We start from the raw sequence: 14,097 nt of genomic DNA, 5'->3' as shown, positions 1-14,097 counted from the left end.
TTCGTCGGAAACTCTGCTGTTGCAATTCACATGGATTTCCGTACTTGCCACTGAAAGTTCTCAATGACTGAAAGGTCGGGATCTTTTTGTCGCCAAGCTTTCACGTCTCTCCCAAAGTGCACCACGTTAGCACGGGCTGCAACGGGGGGCAACCCGATTCGTGAACTCACTAATTGTAGCATGAGCTCTTCTGTGCACTCCACTTCAAGCGCGAACGCACGTGAACTAGGGAGGAGAAGCGCACGCGAAAGATCACGCAGTGAACGCTTTGTAGAGTGTTTCTCAAAGTTTGACGTTTACGACGCCGAGCGCTCCTGGCGAGGCGCACGCGCTTGGTACAATATTTTTATTTTTCGAGCTCATCACGTGGCCCAAGACCTCAAGAAAGCCTGGAAAACGCCGTTCGCTCCGCACGAGGCACACGCTCCCTTGCGCTTGGTATTTTTCCTAGTTTCTTGCGAACGCCACCGGACGAAGCCCAAGCTCAAACAGTCCTTCTGATAAAAATTCTCGCCTAGTGCACGTGACCACTGCTATATGCCTGTTCAGAAAAAGCCTTCTGCGTTTTTCATTTACCTTTCTGCTAACTACAATATGGTCTGTTCTTAAATTATTTGGTTAGGTAACGCCATCCGTGTGCACATGTATTAGGAGACCTAATAGGAGATTTTAAAATTGGAAACAAGAACGGCGGCACTATATTTACCGGAACAAGGAAGACAACATACAAATTTCCCTAAAAAGGCTTGCTATTTTACAATAACTCCTCGCCTTTGTTTATCGTAAACTCCCCTCAATAACAACTCATCAACACCCGGAATACTCCCACCAAGCGACACTCTCGCCGGCCCAGACAGGAGTTACAGAATTGTCTAACCGTAACGCGAATTAAAACAACGTGTCCACATTGCCAAGTAACATTGCGAAACATTTTCTCCCCCTTCGACACGTCATACCTGCTCACTTGTAAGGGCGTCTGCAATACAACTAGGAATAAATCACTAAACCTCCAAAATTTTTAGGGATATTGTCTGTTTTGTGGACTCTGGTTGCTTAAAGGGGCCCTAAATAGGCTTCTGAAGGTCACCATTTCAATCGCGCAATGGCTAGAGTACCCCTTAACGACAATGTATACCAAATATTACACCTCTGCGAAAAGCAGGGGCCGCACAAACACGCAACAAAGATCCTTTCTGTCTTTCCTTGCTCACCTACCGCTTCCTTGCCGCCACACTACCGCGCTCTGACGTGCGACAGACTGTTTGGGACGCACCCTGTGACGCACGAAGCTCTGAACCGTACGGCTGCGCTATTGGTGGGCCCCGTTAAATGCTGTAGCCAATCAACGTTCCCGGCCCTGGGGGAAACGCTGTTGCACGTGGCGCTCCTGCACCGGCGGCACGGCGCATGCACCGGCGGCATGGCGTATTCGTCCTGCACCGGTGGCACGGACGAACGTAGATCGTCGCCATCCGTTACACGAGCTTAGCTGAGTTTGTAGATATAGCGCGTCGTTTACACGGTATGAATAACGCTGAAAAACACGGACCATCTCTGCAGGCACAAACGCCCGCTACACGCACGACCGCGGCAAGCATCTGCCTGCACGGTCGACAAGCAGCCCACTGTGCGGTGTATGCACGATACGGCTTACACCGCAGCAGCTAAATCTTGTCACCGCAACCGCCAGAGCGGGACTATTGCTAAAAATCAGTTTGTAAATACGTGAATGGGGGTGATACTGCAGTGAAAGATTGCTGGGGGGGGGAACATCGTCGTCCCGGCATCGCAAAGCAGTGTCTAGATAAATGCAGCGATGCTAAGCCTTTTCCCAGACCTCGGTGGGACCAGTTCACCGTGACAGCGCCGCATGCCTAAATGCTAGCGAGCCGCTATAGCCGTAGGTGGCAATCTTCAAATATTGCCGTTAGAGAGCATGTTGTGTTTGGAACCCCCCTATCTGGCCTTCAAACGCTCGTTTCCGCTATTATAAAACTGACGTGCCGACGCGGGCATGGTCGGCGCGAGGAGCCGTTCGATGCTGGCCGGCCACCGACCGACCCCGCTGAGCGGTAGCGGATGTAGTAGGCGGAGCTTGGCCGTCGTCTGTAAAAAAAAAAAGCGTGACGTACTGCCGAGCGGCGCAATGGCTGCGCGCATCTCGAAGCGACCCTGTTTCTCTAGGTGGTCTTGTGCCTGGTTGGTGACGTCGCCGCTTCCACAGTGCTTTGGAGGCGCGGTGAAAGAGGAAATGCGCCAGGCCTTGTTGCGGGTCCTTTTTAATGAACGATAATTCGGCCAATACTAAGGCTTCTAAACCATTTTTGCGGCAGGACGTTCATTTAATAGTACTCCAACGATTGCGCACGTAAAATTGCAACATTTGAAACCGTGTTAAGGGCCCCTTTAATATTACTAGGGTGTTGCCGTCTGCTAAAAACGCATGTTGTGAAGTAGAAGTGCCGCAGGCAACCCTTCAAATTATGCAATTTTTCGACCCCCCAGGTCGAAACTAGAGCTTCAAGGAAAGAGCAGAACGACCACCGAGGTGTAGGTTTAATGGAACAGCCAGCGGCAGAAGTGAAGACAGAGAGCCTGTACAAATAAACTAGGTTAAGATGCGGCATGGGATGTGATGACAGTCGGCAAATGTTGGCCTGCGGCAACTTTGAAGATGGCTTGTAACACGAGGCCAATGGCGGTCGATGGCAATAGAGCTGGGAACGCTTCGCAGAGTTTTTATATATCTATCTGGCCGTCAATGCGCCACAATCACTCTTTATCTACAGGGAAGAACGCTGTACTGGCGGCCCCTCGACAAGTCCATTCGTTGCCGGTGTTTGCAAACTGGACTTTGGCATAACTGTTGGCGCGATACAAAACAGCGTAGAGATTTTAAAAGGCTGCCAGAACTCATCACAGGAAGACAGTTAGAGATGAGTGGTTATTTGGGTAGCGAAAAAGAAACTGGTGAAATAGGAGCAGTTCCCAGATTACGAAGATATGAGAAAATGTGACCCTTGTTGAAACGGCCTTGACTGGAGCTCTTGGGGGTATGGATTTTGTTGAGAACTTTCTTGACCAGTTGAAGACCTCCAACCATCCGATGCCTCTTTTGGTGCTGAAGAAGTATGTCACGCCAACAAGCCGGTCCAGTCTCAAATGCATGTTCTGGAGTGGCAGCTCCACATATAATAAATGTAACAGGCTATAGTCGAGTTTTTTAGGTCATAGACGTCCTCTCTGGTGGCTATCCTACTTTGAACGTGTAAGAAAAGGCGTCGCTGGATAATGAAACAAGCGGAAGAGCTTGATTGGCATGTTCGGTAAATGCAGTCCTTTTATTACGAAACCCATTTCTGAAGAAAAATAGGGGTTCTGTGTAGTCTGGACTCAGTCACCCGCTGCCTTCCACAAATTTATTAACAAATGCCCTGACATTTTTTCTTCGTTCCGAAGTTTGTCGACATATCGATACACCCACTCCACTACTGGATGTGGTCATAGCAGACTGTTGTATGGGGCAATCTCTACCGCAGGGGAAGTCAATCCCTACAGGGTGGAAGTCTGTGGGTTAGACTACCCCGTTATATGCTGGGGCTATACGAGAAAAGCTTTTGGTTCATATGGCCAGCAGAGCGAAGAGGAGATTCATGGGGGCCCTTCCAACAACGACGGGGAATGCAGCAGTGGCTGAGTTCCCAGTCCCCCCGTTAGGATGGCAGCCAAGGTGCTGCTTCCTTGGGAATCGTGCGGATAACGCCTCTTCCCAAATTTGCCGGGTCTTCGGTCTGTTATTTAAAAAGGGTCGTACTAAGTCACTGCCCTGCTTCTAAAGTGGGCCACTTCGTATGTCTCATCTAGGAAACGTGGTTGTCTCCCAGTCTTGTAGGACGAAATATTTCGTTCAAGAATGTACTGGATCTTCGAGAGAATCAACTCCGCTATTAAAAATCGTTTAAGTGCGAAACTGGCGTCATACGGGCTGGCATGCAGAACCACAACATTTTCACAGTAGACTATTTTACGGGGATAAAACATGCTGTTGGGCTAGTTGGTACATACTGAATGGGAGGCCTAACGCAAAGGAGACAAGGATGGCGGCAGATGAGACAGGCGATACAAACAAATGAGTTAATTGTGAAGAGTACAAGCATGTATATGACAGGCATGAAGAAACAAGAAAGAAAAGAAAAAGATACTCCGCGGGCGTCTGGCATAGCGCGAACATTAGAAAAACTTTTTAGAAGCGCACTTTGCTTATCGTAGATAGAAAGCGTCGGCACACTCACGCACATGGGGCCCTTTCTTTTTATAAAAAAACGTCTCGGCAGCCTCACGTGCAGTCACATCTCTGCTTCCGTGAATTACTTTTCTTTTGTCCTGGTCTGGTTTACAACCACAATCACAATCTTTACAATGTTTCGGCAAGTGTTAACCAGTTCCACCGATAGGACATGTTCGCTTAGGCGGTCATTGATGCATCGTCCGGTGTAGCCGATATTCCACCACGCGCCAAATCAAATGAATCGCATACACAACACCGATCGCACACCTGATGAAAGGAGAGCATGTTTCTCTTGGCATTTTTTAGCTTCATTTCTGGCGGTATTCGCGAGCACAGCGTAGCAAGCTTTAAGTGTGCAGGAAACACAACCGCTACGTTGTACCTGGAAGCGATCTTCTTAAAGTTGTGAGCTACTCGGTTGGAGTACGGTAGGTCTTGGCTAGTTTGGCAGGAGGTCAGCAGGAGCCTTTTAAGGAGCAGCTTTCGGTTGCCTTAACAAACCTTCCGCAACGGCGGTAAGATTGAGCTTGGAAAGCCAGCAGCTTGAAGCCTGGCCATTTGATGGTCAAAACTTTCTTCCATAGCATGCTGACAAGATTTGTGCAGGGCAGACTGAAGGCACATAGTGGCGATGGCATGTTTTACAGTTTTACAATGCGAGATTTACAAGGCAACAGTTCCCAGGAGGTTCTAGGTGAGTATCCTAAGCAAACGTGGTCGTCCAGGAAAGGTAGGATAATATCTAAAAACGGGAGTCTACTGTAAAGGGGCCGCTCATGCGTAAAAGCTAAACCCTTGCTAACCCAATGAAAATAACTTAAAACTTCTGTGATTGTGCTAGGATAGTCGACTTGGTCCTTTTTTTGAAATATTCAAAAAATTGTCCACATGTCTAAAATCTGAAAACGTTGTCCCCGTTGAGCGATTCACTCTGGTCACGATCGACACCCGCCAAGAAAATGTTTCAAAGTAATGGGGCTACACAAGAGCCAATGCAAATACTCTTCTTTTGCACATAGCTCATTTTCAAAACATTTATGGGTGGCACTAAGGTAAAATTCAAGAAGGGGTATAAAATTGGTAATAGAGATACCAGCACCGTTTTCAAAGGCAATCTCGCCATTAGATTTATTACACTGGATACCTGCGATCCAAAAATTGTTCGGCGGGACTGGAAAAAAAGCTCACGGAGCCGGTGCCCTCAAAGTTATTGGTGATGCCCAAGTCCCCGACCAGAAAGCTGGCATTCTTCAAAAAGGACCAAAGTACAGCGTCGAGAAGAGAATGCCTGCCCACGAACTGTTTTACGTGAATAAAACAGTGGCCAGGAAAGCCAGGCCAAAGGCGGAGAAAGATGTCTACTCGCCGGCATCGACAGCTTTCTCGATACCGTGTTGCCTGCCCGTGATCGACGTGACCGGTTATACGGAGTGGTCAACTCTTTATGGACAGCGATTTGAGGCTGCTACAAAGTGACAAGAAGGGTTCGTTACCATGACCGCTGAAACGTTTGATGAGACAGCCACACCTGCTGTCAACAAGAACTTCCTCCCATTGATGTGAGTGCTGCAAAGCTTAAGAGTAAAGATGTAGCCCTCTGTAAAAGCATCGAGCTAGAGAAACGTATTAAAGGCATCGACAAAACTGGGCGCACCGCATTTAAGGTTTTTGTGACCGCCAAATCCCATAGGGTGGGGGTTGTTCCCTTCAGGTCTATCGTGAGCGAAAGGGATACGCGGCAACCGCTTGTCAGTGGCTTCCATTTGAAGTGGCTTAAAACCTTAAGTGTGAATGACCGTTTTGAAACTAGCAACACTGCCACTGCTTACGGATGTTCGACGGGGTAAGGCAAACATAGGATATGCTTTTTCGATAGATGTTGAAGAATTGTTTTATTCGGTCCCGAACAGCGAACTTTTGGTCGCAGTTGTCGAGTGCATTGAATTTATTGGCGAGATAGCCTTTGAAAATACTACGTTTATCTCTGTTAGCAAGTTTATGGCCTTCCTAAATTTTACCTCAGCGCTACCCGCATACATTTTGAAAATAAGCTTTATATAAAAAAGAAGAGTATTTGCCATGGCTCTTGTTTAGCCCCAGCACTTTGCAACATTTTCTTGACAAGTGTCGGTCGTGACCTGAGTGAATCGCTCAATGGTGACAAAGTATTTGATGTTTTTAGATACGTTGACGGTTTTATTTGGTTCTTTTGAAAAAATAAACAGGACCAAGTAACCTATGGTAACCCAGTTACAGATGGTTTAAGTCATTTTCGTTGGGCGCCAAGGGTTTACCTTTTACACGTGAGCTACCATTTTACAGTAGACTCAAGTTTTGGGATGCCAACCTAACTTTTGTGGACGACCACGTTTGCTTGGAATGCTCACCTAGAACCTCCAAAGAAGTGTTGCCTTTTGATTTCGCGCATTCTAAAACTGTAAAACATGCCTACGCCACTATGTGCCTTCAGTCTGCCTTACACCAATCCTATAAGTATGCTTTGCGACCAAGTTTTGACAATGACATTGCCAGTCTTCAAGCTGCTGGGTTTCCAAGCTCAATACTTAACGTGTTGCGGAAGGTTTGTTAAGGCAAACGAACGCTGCTCCTCAATGGGCTCCTGCTGAGCGCCTGCGAAACTAGCCAAGTCTTGCGGTCATACCATACTCGCACCGAGTGGTGCACAACCATAAGAAGGTCACTTCCACCCTTACGAAAATGCCATATATGGCCGTATATAAGAATTGCCATATATGGCCACGTCAAGAATTGGGCTTATGTGGCAATAAATGGGTGTGCCATATACGGAGATATATGCCAATTCCTGACATGGCCATAAATGGGTGAGGCCATATATGGATGTGGGCCATATATGGCCTTATATGCCCATTTCCGGCCGTGGCCATATATGGGCGAGGCCATACATGGGTAAGCCATATATGGTGGTCTAATAATATATATGGCGTTATATGGATTGAGCTTACGACCACGTGGATGGCATATATAATAAACTTCAGTTAACAGCAGCAAATAGTGTTGCACCCCTAATTCTGACAAACTCTTCTTGGCATACCTTCCACATTTTATTACACCAAATGCTGCACTTGCATGCGACTTAGGGTGGTGGCAGGCTGCTTTGTTGTGGCGACGGGTCAGTGGCTGCATTCTTCTTGGCCAGCTTGGCCCCCTGTGATGAAAGCACAAATTTCTTACTGCATTTATTTAGATTTACCTCTTGCATTTAGCGGTGGCTTTCTTAACTCTTGCAAATAAAATGAAACAAATAGAATTATAAGTAGTCAATGTCTAAGTTTTTTTTCATTATTCCTGAAAATAAATTTCGTAAAAATTACTCTAACATCATCAAATATTTAAAGGTCCTAAACCAATTGCTTCCCCTTGGTAACACTTTTATTCTGCTTACATTCTTCACAACAGCATACAGAGCACAATTGTTATTGATGATGCTGAAAGGTAATTTCTTGCAATTTCGTCACCATATTCTATGTTAAAACCTTCATGCAAGTTTTATAAAATAAATTTCATTTGTTTAAATCGAGAACTACTAATTTGGACTATTCAGCGTAAGGTTTAAACAAATGCATTTCAGCTAATCACTTCGTCAAATGTAAATGCACATTGCAGCCCACAAAACATTTTTTTCTGCTTATGTCGATAGGAAAAAAAGCGGCCCAAATTGCATCAATTTCTGCATGGAGAGGTGTGTGCTAGATGTGCAAACATTTGGCTTTTTAGCCCTTTATGGAGAATTAACGAGGCAAGTACGTTGCAGCTGGGGAGTAACGTCTCGGCCTGCTTCCGGACACATTCCCAGTGCTGATGAGTGGAAACCGTTGGTAAGGTGCTCTGCAGGCGCAGCTTGTTTTCCACTTCATAAATCTGCCTGATGTAAACGTGGTGCTGTGCACCTGCCAGTTGTCTATACTTCCCGAAGCGCTTTTCTAAACAGTGAGTCTGTATCTTTCCAAAAATGACGTAAGACATCCGAAGCTGTACCTAGCGAGCTCCACAAGCACGTAGGTGGTGTGCTCGAGGGCAGCGTGGGTCTGCTTCGTCAAAGAACTCTTGTCCAGGCCTTTGCTTTTCCAATCGTCCAGCCCTGTCAGCAGCGTGCGCAAGAAGTCAATTTTTGGATCGTTGTCAAAGGAAAACACGGGTTGTTGGAACTGGTCTCGCAGCCTCTTTCCCTTCCACGGAGTTTTTACATTTACAACTTTCCACCACTTGATGACAATTTCAATGAAAGTAGCAGTGGCATCAAAGGAGAAGCGGTTGTCCTTCGTTCCAAGAGCATGCAACGCCTCAGGCAAGAAATCGTTGATTATTTGCAGTGCAAGCTTTACGTTCTGCCTTTCAATATTCGAATAGTAGATGGCTTTTCTTGGCGGCCCGTACCCATGCTTCAACAGTTGGTCACTCTCTATGCTGTGAAGCTCTCTGATTGCCGCAAATGATGCTGTTTCCAAGCGCTGTGGCTGTGCTCCGTCTGTTTGAATATCAGGGAAGTAGAAGCAAACTTGGTCGTTCTTCTGGTTTATCCAGTCATTTGGTATGCATTTGAGTATGTGTACCGGGTTGTCACTCACGACCCGGTACCCAATCTCTTCTAGCCCACAAAACACATCTTTGAGCGTCTTGTGCCGGAACTACGCGTCCAGCTTCTGCACTGGCACGATGTGTGAAACTTCTTTGAATTTGCACGTGAGACTGCGAACCATGAAACGAGCGCACAGTTTGCAGCTTCATTTTTGTTGAGCGCAATGCCAGTAATGTTACCTCTTTTATAATCAAAGTAGGATTTTATGTGGATTTCATCTACCATTATCGTCACAAAGCGCTGGTCGTCTTTTAGAACAGAAATTCTCCTTTCCATGTAACTAAGGAATGTTTCACTGCGATGTTCTTGTCGAGGGCCCATACCATATGAGCAGCACACAGACCTGATTGTCATAGGATGTGGCAAGGTGATGCTTCCATGGCTGCGTATGTAAGCATACGCATGGGGTTATTTCATGAAGACAAGGCGGCAAAACAGCATGAAATCAGATTAGTAGCGTCTGCGCAGTTTTCTTGCCAGGTATAAAGTGACCTGCTCTTTCAGAAAACGAATACAGTCGGCGCTGTCATTCTCTTGGGACGTAGACAACTGATCGAGCAGTAAGCAAACAGCCTCGCCGATTTCTGCGACTGAGTTGGACTTCACACCGCCGTCCCACTTCTCGATTCCTTCAAGAAGTTGGACGATATCCCTTTTGCTAGTGGCAGTTTCTAGAACGCACAAATTTGCGCCTAGCTTTTTTATGGCCGTTTTCATTACGTGTACTGTCATGCTAAAGTCTTCTTTGAAGCAAACGGGATACTTTAGCTAGGGCGCTTCATCTTCGACGACGTGAACTATAATAAGTCTCATTTTTCTCGATTACATGCCAGAAGTTAATCTTCTGGCTCCTCAAGTGGCTGGCTAGTTCGCTTAAGGAATTGAGTTTATTCTCCTCGCGAGCTCTGTCAAACGCCTCGTTGGATTCATCGATGGCTTTCTGCAGGTTAGCGTGCTCCTTGCGCGCCTGGTTAGAGTCAGGGTCTTCCCTCTTCGTGGCTTCCCTAGACATGTAGGCCGGACAGTTCGGAAACTTCATAGGCACAGCGGCCTGGCAAAGGCACACCAGAGTTAGCAGCACTGTGGTGGTGCGGCCATTGGCTTGATCTGTAAGTGTGGCTCCACGGATAATATCCGCATCAGCGAAGTTGGCTTACCTAGAAAAAATATTACCTCCAATAAGCAATGCCTTCTGTGCTTGACATACAAAAGTGCGGCTTGGGAGCCGGTTACTGGTGTAAGTGTATCCTCTTGAAATGAAAGCGCGATTAAATACCAAAATGAGAAAAAAAAGCTTGCCTTCGAATTCTCAGGCACAGTGAGGCTTTCTCGCAGCACCGCATGTATCTATGCATTCCTCAGTCTTTCTGCCCTCGGGAACTTGAACACGTGTACCTTCGTGTCCGCGGTGTAGTCGCCGCGGCATCGTCGTACACAGCATTTGCACGGTATCTCACCGTACTTCCTTTGACATTGCCAAAACTTGCAGACGCGGAAACACTCACAGAAACACACAAAAAACAAGCGACTTGACGGCGAAGAGACGCATGTGAAAAAAAACACGCTGGGGAATGACGAATGTGCGGGACAGTAGGGGCACCCTGCAGCCGGACGTGTGATTCCGCGACGTCGTGGTGACCGGAGGGGTGATCGCCTAAGCGGGGCTCGTCAACCGCCCTATGACGTAGCGCCAGTTGAACGGGTGAAGGAGTGAGGCCTTCTCCCTTTCCAGTCGATGTTGGTACGAAGCACCAGCACCTAGACTTTGTACGAACACACCACGAGCAGCCGAAAGTGAAAAAAGAAAAACATGCAAGGCTAGACAGCATAGCCCCTCCCCAAGCGGAAGTTGAGGGGTGCCACTTTGTTTATTTTGCGGAGACCCGTCTGGGCACTTGGGCATTTGTCGCGGAGGGGGATTAGTTCCGCGGGCCTGCCTTCGCCATGTCAGCGCCTCCTCGCCCTTCCTCCTCGCCCATCCGCGCATGCAGGCGCAGACCGGGGCCGGTCAACCTGGTAACAACGTAACCAATGGAACGGACGGTCTGCTACAACTCTCTACTATCGCTGTCCCGCTCTGAGTCCATCGCATCGTTGTCCGTAGAATCCGCAAGCGACTCATCTTTGTTAGCAGAAATATACGGCTCGTTCCGCCTTTACACGAGTGCGTCGATGCGCCGTCGCTGCAGTAGACGGCGGAGGAAGCCGCTTCCCCCGCGTCGTTCGCGATGCATCTCGGTATTTATCTATGATTTCACCCCAGCGCTCCTTCAACTCGTGCGCGCAGCGGGCCTGCAACCGAAAGTTGTCGCGAGGCGGTGCACCCCGGTTTATCGAGGACAGATGGTGCGCACCGGTGCGGTTTGTCGAGGACAAAAAGGCGCATCGGTGCGCCCTGATGAGCACCGGCGCAGTTTATCGAAACTGCTATTAAACAGTGGCAGATCCGGACCGATCGCCCAACCGCACCCTCTTCCCCAAAGCCACTTACTATCCAACCCTACCCCCTTCCACCCCCCTCGACACTGATTTGAAACTGGTGTGTTGAAAAAGAAAGATTAAAAACCGTTTGTTGTAAGGTTGCTTATATGACAAAAAAAACTAAAGCAGCTGCATTACAACCTATCGCACTTTTAAAATATGCAAGAAAAGATCTCTGTCTAGGAAAAAACTATCAGCACCCTAACTTGACGATTAAAGAGTAAGTTTTTCGAGAACTTATATTGAAAGGGAATTCATATTTCTGTTATTGAAAATAAATAATTAGAGTATTTGCATATATATAATACCTTGGAACTGCGTGAATCAATTGTATATATCTGTAACTGGCCGCATATCTGGCTGCATTTGGTGTAATACATAAATCTGATTGTGTCGTATTGCTGTTGTTCATGCCATATAACGAAGAATCTAGCGCCATATATGGATGTACAAGGCGCCATATATGGGTTGGCCGGGCCGTGTACAAGCTGTACGTAGCGCCATATATGGCTGTGATTGGAGCCATATATGGGTTGGACGCGCCATGTATGGCTCCACGTGGGACCAGATATGGCCATTTGACGCCGTAAATGGGCTGACCACGCCATATATGGCCCTATTTGCCGCCATATATGGCAAGTGATAGCCATATATGAACACATATATAGCTATATATGGTCACTTCTAATTTATATATGAGCCATATATGGCATTTTCGTAAGGGCAGGTACAACGTCCAGTTGTGTTTTTAGCACCCTTAGAACTTCCTACCGCTGTGTTCGGGAATAGTGCAAGAAATGAAGCTAAAAAAAATCGAAAAGAAACGTGTCGAGCCTTTCATCAAGTGTTGTGTATGAGATTCCTTTGATTTGTTGTGCGATGTATATCGGCCAAACCTGCCGATGCATCAATGACTGCCTAAGAGAACATGCGCTATCAATAAAAATCGAACTGATTCACACTTGCCGCAGCATTATAAGTGTTGCGGTTGTTAACCCGACCTGGTCTGAAGAAAAAAATATTCGATAGAAGCAGAGATGTCACGGCGCCGTGAGGTTTCCAAGACCTTTTTTATATAAAAAGAAAGGAGCCATGTCCGCGAGTGTGCCGTTGCTTTCTATCCCGTCAAAGGAAAGTGCATTTCTAAATTTTTTTTCTGATGTTTGCATTCTTGCCAGATGCCTGTGGTGTATCCTTTTCCTATCTTTCTCTTTTGTTTAGATTATGCCCGTCATATATATGCTTGTCCGCTTCGAAATGAACTCAGTTGTTACTAGCGCGTGTATCGTCTGCCGCGGTCCTTGTCTTCTTTCCGCTAAGCCTCCCTTTCTTTAAATGTCTTGGATTCGGAACAGGTATTTAAACTTTCTAGCGTAACTGTGCTTCTACCGCGCTAATGCTGTCTACGAATGGTTCAGTGTTTCCTGTCCCCGTGTCCCTGTTGAATACAGATCTTATTAAAAGCAATATACCGTTCTCCTATTTTAAGCCGCATAGTGTTGATTCCATGTCGACAGAGTGGGAGTTCAAAGGTTTCATTGTCGTTGTGTCAGAAACCGGAATCATCTCGTTGCAAATGGACTTCGCTACAAGTGCTTCGATGCTGAATGTCGCTTCTGGAGTAGAGTCAAGCAAGTATGATTCTTTTTTGACCTTCCTACTATGGACCCTACGCAGAGTTTCGCTTGCCTTGTTCACTTCCAAGTAGCCTACGGCCAGACCCTCCCCTCCTATGAAATCACATCATAGTTTCCTGGACACTTCGGCAGCGGTGAAGGTTCGTTTACCATCACCGTATTAACAAAGCCTGCACCTTTAATTGAGACCGGTCATAAGCGTCAAAAGGAGGGCCACGCATCCTGCTTGTCCGGAGAGGAGTCGTATGGGAATGGAGTAACGTGTCCTTTTTCTTGAATTCCTGGTGTGCTGCACGGCGAGGGAACGTGTCGTCGTTTACAACCCAGGCAAACTGTGTTTTGTTGACATGATTGGGCGAGGTGTACTGTGGCAACACCACGAAAACAACATCCTTGTTTAGTAAGAATATCCTTCTTTCGCTTTATAGGGATCGTTTTGAGCACAGAAATAATGATGATGATCGTTGGATGTTTATGGCGCAAGGCCAACTGGGGCAAAGAGCGCCAAAACAATAGTCGATGATAGGGGTGGAACCTTAAACACTAAGTAAAATCAGCAAAAACAAAAGTAAAATCACAACACGACAATGAGCATGGCTGGTGTTTAGGGCCAGATTTCATGATGCGTGATAGGAAATGAGGTTTAAAAACTTGACGTCGGACAAATACTCAAACACACGTTTCACGAAACAATGGCATCATCACCTAGGAAAAACGATAGATGTAGGGGAATATGTTGTCTGTAGAGTTCTCTGAAGTGTTTGTGTCGTGTTGTGTGGAGTGCCTTGCATGTGATTAGTATGTGCACTACGGATAGGGCCTCTCCGCACCTGCTGCACTGGGGTCTAGAAGATCCCGTCAGCAGATACGAGTGCGTCGCATGGGTGTGCCCTATCCCCAGCCTACCCAAGGCGACTTCAGTGTGTCTGTTGTGTGAGTCAGTTGTGTACCGTCTCAAATGTGGCTTTATTACATGTAGTTTGTTGTCTGTCTGTTCGTTCCAGTGTGTTTGCCATGTTCTGCGCAGGTGTTGTCTTATGTGTGGCTTGAGGTCTGTGTAGGGTACCGTTGTA

General features: G+C 46.9%; 1 pseudogene; it reads right to left on the bottom strand.

Moving 5' to 3' along the window:
* Positions 1 to 7,403: 7,403 nt before the first annotated feature.
* Positions 7,404 to 9,918, bottom strand: LOC144139902 (uncharacterized; annotated as a pseudogene).
* Positions 9,919 to 14,097: the final 4,179 nt, after the last annotated feature.

The sequence above is a fragment of the Haemaphysalis longicornis genome, unplaced genomic scaffold (genome assembly GCF_048455015.1).
Source record: "Haemaphysalis longicornis isolate Haplotype H1 unplaced genomic scaffold, Haemaphysalis longicornis Haplotype H1 scaffold_5, whole genome shotgun sequence".
In the NCBI taxonomy this organism is placed as follows: domain Eukaryota; kingdom Metazoa; phylum Arthropoda; class Arachnida; order Ixodida; family Ixodidae; genus Haemaphysalis; species Haemaphysalis longicornis.
Note: the sequence above shows the minus strand (reverse complement) of the source record. Positions and strands in the feature narration are given on the sequence as shown.